The following is a 6,944-nucleotide window of genomic DNA, read 5'->3' on the forward strand; positions in this document are numbered from 1 at the left end:
TTGAGGCTGTTGTTGCAGTAACTCTATCAAAGGAAGCACCTGCCTCCCGGCCTTTGGGCTCAAAGGCCTTGAGGAGGCATTCGTGCAGTTATCCCGCCTCTCACTTGTAAATACCATGCTCACTCGTCATTTATCCCACACCCATAGATCACACCACTTATCACTGCCATAATTTTTATACTGTATACGCATCTTTTACGCTTCTTTAAAGCACCTCATTTTAGGCCTCTATACAGCCACAATACACCCTATCATCGTAATCACTGGTCATCGCTAACACCACACAAAAGACATGGCGCTCTTTGGCCACCCATGGCCCTTGCGCCACAAAACCCCACTAATCAGATTTCGTGTTCCTCCCATAGATTCCACCAATGGCAAGGATATTTAATCGAAGTACCTGCAAGCCACCAGTCAATGTGGGAGAAGTTGAAATGGGTGGATGGTCACCTGATCGTGCAGAAGAATATTTCAATTTAACCCTCGAGACTCCCATGATAGCATTCATATATTCGAGGCTGATCGGCTGTAAAGGTTTCGAAAATGTAAACACCGATTGTTTTGGAGCTACTCTGTAAGAAAAATTGTTAATAACAGAAAATGAGGCAAGGAGAACTGAAGCAGCCACACGAACTTGGGCACTTCGTCCCATATGGTACCAACACCGAAAGCGTAGTATAGTAGCGTTGCTTTTCAAGGACGTGTGCAGACCAAAATGAGTTAATTTCCTAACTTTGTTAAACAAAATATTCCAAGAAGAAGTATTGAATGTGCCTACTGTGCAGTATGATGTTATGAATGAACCTGTAGCCAAAGAAAGGCTTCTAGCGAATCTTAATGCCACTCACTTTTAATTGAGGCATGTGGCCTTGTGGTGAACTCGAAGTATCTGTTTTTAGCTCTAGCCCCGATAAAATTTTTAATGTGTGACTGCCATCAACCTATACTTGTGGAAAATGTCTTTACATGCTCAGAGACTGCAGGCTTGCTGTTTTAATAGCTGAACTTAATTGACTTAATTTAACCAAACATATGATCATGCAACCTCAAGGACACACTTGCGAACTCCCAAATGAATGTTACCCTTCCTAATAATTCAAGCCGACCTTGTCTAAAGTCGCAATGTCTTGTATGCAAATAGGGACAAGCAAAACAACCAGCACACAATCAAAATCTTGAATTACCTTCCGAGGGAGTTAACTTACAAGCCCCAACTCTGCCTCTGTTGAAACATCTTAACCTTCTTGGCCACTTACTTGACAAACTATAAGTAACACTCTTACAAACAGGAAGATTTATATCAAACCAACTGTGAACTTGAACAACCTGAGCGATACATCATATTACAGTTTAGTGCACCCTCAAAAGAGACATATACGAGAATCCAAGTACACTTGAAACATTTAAAGCACTATAAAATAACAGTAACGGAAGATTTCACGGCACTGTAACTGCAACGGGGATAGGACAATTGAAAATCTAGTATCACACATCCTTCCAGGTACACCAGTGCAGTCTGTTTCTATCTGTATCTTACGAGCCCATTACTAGTGTTGAGTTGACGAGTCTAAACGACACTTCACATGCATGACCAGACCAAAGAACCAAAACGACAGAACTGCAGAACAAACCGGCACTTCCATTAAATGCCAACTTTCTGTTTTCTCCTATTGAAGGGGAGAACGACAGCTTGAAGGGGCTCGTATGTGGCGTGCAATGTCATTTTGCCGTGTTGATTGAGAAGCACTCATGCAATCTGAAGTGCTCAAGCTCCCCTACCCCTTTAAAGCTATTCAAAAACAACTGAAAGAGATGAAAGGCCGAAAACCGTCCCATGAAAAGAGAATGCTCTCCCTTCACGTGCAGCTGTGCAAGCTCATCCAGCCAATTGAGGTGACAACTTTGGGTGGCCCCGCACACGACGAGAACCAGCTGTCAACACGAGATCATAACTAGATGTAGACAATGACTTTAGGCCCTGCAGTTTCTTTCCTTTTCTCTCTCCCTCTCTGCAATGTCTTCGAGGATGAGAGAGACCCCGCACAGAAGCAAGTTTGACCGTAGCTTAACTCGTGCCCTGGCACACCGTTGGCAAATATTTATTTCACTGTTGAAGGCAACGCCTCCATTGTGCCATAACCCATTGACCTGTTATTCTACACGGACATTGAATCCTGGCTGCCATCACATCAGCACATCATCAATGAAGCATTTGTCATGAAGATATTCAAATCACCTTAACAAGTGTGCCGTTATCAGAGATTCCATCATGCGTTATGTTCATACACACTTCAGCCCGAACGATTCAGCTACTCCACGTTTCATCTCATATGGTGGTGCTAGGTATTCTGATGTACCTGCACTACTGGAGTACCTGCCCAAGCATGTGCAGATATTGTTGCTTCGTGTCGGCTCTACAAACATTGTGAAAGCCAAATCTTCCAAATCACTAGACTCACTAAAGAAAGCACTGCGATGAGCGAGACGGATGCGTTCAGATATCACAACGGTGCATATAAGCCTGCCACTGCCCCATCCACCGAATCACAGACGTCGCAACTCGAACTGGCGCTTCGTGTCCTGGTTTAATCGAAAAGTGCAGTGTTTTAACAGAAAGGACTTTGCCATTATGAGATGTTGGGAGCAGGCGTTTTGTATGTTGGACATAGATTTTCAGCTCTCCCCCGAGACATTTTCTGGCTGCGGATAGCCTATACGCTAGCTTCAAGGGAGTCACACTGCTGGCTCAGCACACTAGAGTCCAGCTCCAAAGGACTTCAGCAGCATGGAGATCAGCCCTAACCCCTTCCACACCCACCCCGGCTACAAGCCCACCCACCAACGGGAGACCGAGGAACACAGAGGAGCCACCTGGGGCCCCAACAGTCACAACATCACCGCTCCCACCAGCGCGGCGCTACAACACCAGGCAGACGTACGCAGAGACTGCCAAGGCAGCAACTTCCAATTGACATACGGACACAAAAGCTAAGGCCAATTTCAAACACGCATGGTCGCAGTCATTTCTATCAATTAAGAAAACTATTGATAAACGGGTACAATGCGAAAAGCATGTGAAACAATTGAACAAATATTGGGTTCTGTGTAGCCTGCACCTTCTCAATGTCTATGCTAAATGAAACGGAAAAAAAAAGGAAGTGGGAAGAAATCTTACCTGAAGTTTCCTTGAAAGTGACGTGGGTATTTACTCAGATCCATGCAGAAAATAGGTGTGGAATTCGACAAGAGCCCTGCTGGCCTTTAAGCTAACAATGAAGAGAAAGATGAGAACTCACACCAACAACATAGGCTAGATCAGAACTGTCCATCACCTATCGCAACTCTCGAATCTGGTGGTGGTACTCGTGTCCCATAAGATAGCCAAACATACTCACAAACTCAGGAGAACAATGTCCATAACCCATCCAATACAACGCTTACGCCTACTCAGCTCCAACTTTTGTTGAGGGGCTTAAGCTTTTGTCCATCGTATGGTAGATTCAATGAGTTTGAACTCTACCAGGACCTCGATAACTTTGCACATAATCTCTGCTTCCGGGAAAACTTCCATGACCGAGGAAATAGCCCAGACGAGAATAGATTGATTGGTGGTGACAAATCCTGGTGTCGAAGTGAGCAGAGGGACAAACACCTTAATATATCCGCAGTCCAAAAAGATATAATCAGAGCGTACGAAAAACATCGGCCATCTCCAAACAACCTATCAAATTCAGAACAAAGAGCACTCAATGAACTCTGAAGAAACGCCGACATTACCACCAAGCCTGCTGATAAAGGGCGATGCATAGTAATTCTAAACACGTCAAGACTACCTAATGGAGGGGGAACGGCAACTATCAGGCACAAACTTCTACAAAGAACTTTCAAAGGACCCGACTCCCGAATGTGAAAACAAAATACATAAAAGGAACCCTAAATACTCTACAGGGACGAGAAGATTACCGCAAAAATGCTGAAACGATATTGCCGGCCCGTTCTGTTCCCAGTCGCTTCTATCTACTCCCTAAAATACACAACGCAGGTCATCCGCGATGTCCGATAGTATGCACCAACAGAATATATATCAGAATTCATCAATTCTCTGATAAAAGACATCCCACCAACATTTCCCTCTTACCGGATACAAACCACTTTGTCTGAGAAACTTCTACTTTCAGCATCCCAGGTGATAGCTTTCTGGTGACTCCGGACGACTGCTCGCTATACACTAACATACCTCACCGTGATGGAATAATGGCTCCGGTTTCAGAGTGGGCAAAATTTCACTCGTCGACCAGTGTAAGTGGCGAGGTACTGTCTACACTTCTTGAGCTTGCACTAAACCATATCCAATTTGTGTTTCATGGCAAGTACTTCCTTCGGGCCAGTGGCATGGAAATGGGCACAAAAATGGCTCCAAACTTTGCGAGCACCTTTGTGGCATCTCTTGAAATCCCATTTATTGAAGGATGTAACTTGAAACATTTACATTACAAGAGATTATTGGACGACATATTAACGATATGGGACCACGATGAGGGGAGCCTTCTCCGTTTTATATAGGATTTCAACACGCTCCACCATCGATTACATTCACGCATAACATCTCCAAAGCTAGCATTAGCTTCCTGGGTCCCACGGTTTCAGTCAAAGATAAACACCATGTCAACAAGCCTTTACGAAAAGCCTACAGACTGGCAAATGTACCTACATTTCAACAGCAACCACTCAAGACATTGTAAAATGGGCGTCCCATATTCCCAGCCTTACTGTTATCGAAGAATATGCACATATATACACGAATCTGACAAACACTCAGAACAACTGAAGCATGCTCTATCACAACGAAATTATCTTGACGACATAACTGACAATGCCATACTATGTGCCCGCAACGTGTACAGGAATCAAATAATGAAGGAACCAAAAACAGCACCCAAAACTACTTCCCGAACAAGTCTTCTACTAACTTGCTCATCAGTACCATGGGTTAACAACATACTTTCCCGCCATTTGAACATAATTAGGCAAAGTAGACAATTTGTCTTTGTGGAGCCACCTCCCGTGGAGCTCCCCAAGGATAAAAGCCTGAAGGGCGTTCTTGTCACGTCAAAACGAGACCTGCTAAAATTCAGCCAGGGTGCCGTCCCTGTGGAAAAGTTCGTTGCAAGGTATTCCACACATGGTCTTAACACGTGAATCAAAAGCAAGGTCCTCTGATTTCAAGTTTAAAGTCACTGAAAACCTTAACTGCAACCCCAGTAATCTGATATACATACTACATTGCAAAGTCTGCGGGCAAGAATATGTTCGCCAAACGAACACGCCATTTTGGCTACGGTTCAATATTCACCGGTACCACGCCAATTCACTGCCGAACCTACCCTTATCCAGATGCCTACGCCCGCCAAACCACAAATTCGAAAATATCAGTGTAACCCTTTCGCAGTCCTGTTTCCAAATCACAAGCGAGCGCAAACAGCGCAAGGTATATTTTATTTTCAAGCTTCGAACTTACCAATAGCCAGCATCAACGAGGACCCTGGAAGACTCCTGCCTCCGAGGAATAAGCCAACATGAATTTGGCAACACGGAATCATAACAGCTGACCTGCTTGTTTTTTGATGTTTCGCAAACGGGCATGTCACATCGTACATTTTTGTATTTCACGGGCATCTGTAGTAAGCAGAAAAATGCGAATACTTAATAGGTATAAAGTTAGAAACTGTCTAATCAGACGTTTTGCAAATGGATCCAAAACTTTTTCAATGGAATTTTTGTCGAGCTTTGGTGCTTCGAAAGTTGCTTAATTAAAGGGGTACTGACACAAAATTTCGCGGCCGAGATAGCCTGCTCGATCGATTCCCATGTACGTGCGTGTACCATCTGCAAAATATCGACAGCGAATAAAGCTTGGAAGGTATTTTATATGAATTTTGAAGTTCGCGAGCGCGATCCAGCATTATAGGCCGCACCTAGTGCATTGACACCCTCGGAGGTGACCCGAGGTGACCCCCCTACTTCCCCTACGTAACCGTTGCAGCCGGTACAAGTTATGATGACGTCGTAGCCGCCATTTCTGTTTTGAAGCGCTTCCCGATGAATCGCTCCTCGCCAGCGGGTCAAACCTTAAGTGATTCGCCACGTCGAAAATTTCTTCCATCCCCGCCGCAAGAAAATCGTCGCCATCAGACGACGATGAGCCCGACGACGACAGACCGCGCGGAAATGCGTCACTGTTCTGTGTGCTCACGTGACCGAGCGTTTCACTCGCTAGGTGGTGATAGTTGCACCCGGCAGCTTGTCGTTTTTGGAGCTCTGTCAAACCGAAACTGAGGCTGTGTCGGTAATGAGTAGCTTATAATTAATTACCTGTCGCGCGCTGCAGCAAACGATGTGCCGTGTTATGACTAACAGGCCCCCAGCAACACATTGCAGCAAAAAAACGCGGGGCGAAAATTTTTGTGTCAGGACTCCTTTAAATATTGCTTAATTAAGCAATTCAGCGGAACAGAGAAAAATAGTGTGGCTTACTCCATGCACTAGTCGTAAACGTGCATTTGGTCGCCTCGTCAAAGGGTGCGTCGGCATATTTTTAAATTGTTGCTTAGAGTTAGGTGAAACACTCTGTATAGGCTTTCATGCAACAGCCTTTTCTCGTTCATGACAACGTTACCCTCTGGTGGTCAATTATTGTTGAATTTCATTCTCTGCACATACTCGCAGGTACATACAAGGGCGCCAAAAAGAAAATGGATGACTATCAATACAGCTCTACAGTTCAGTGTTCTGCCTTGCTGGTAATATGCAAATGCTTTCTTTCCCATCATTATGGAAGGAGTCCAGCGGTGGATGCAGATTTATATGTCTGATATTTTCTTTCTTAGGAGCAAAAGAATCCCGCACGTCACCACAACTAAGGCTGCCATCACCACGTGAGTCAC

This window comes from Rhipicephalus sanguineus, unplaced genomic scaffold (genome assembly GCF_013339695.2).
Source record: "Rhipicephalus sanguineus isolate Rsan-2018 unplaced genomic scaffold, BIME_Rsan_1.4 Seq374, whole genome shotgun sequence".
NCBI classification, from domain to species: Eukaryota; Metazoa; Arthropoda; class Arachnida; order Ixodida; family Ixodidae; genus Rhipicephalus; species Rhipicephalus sanguineus.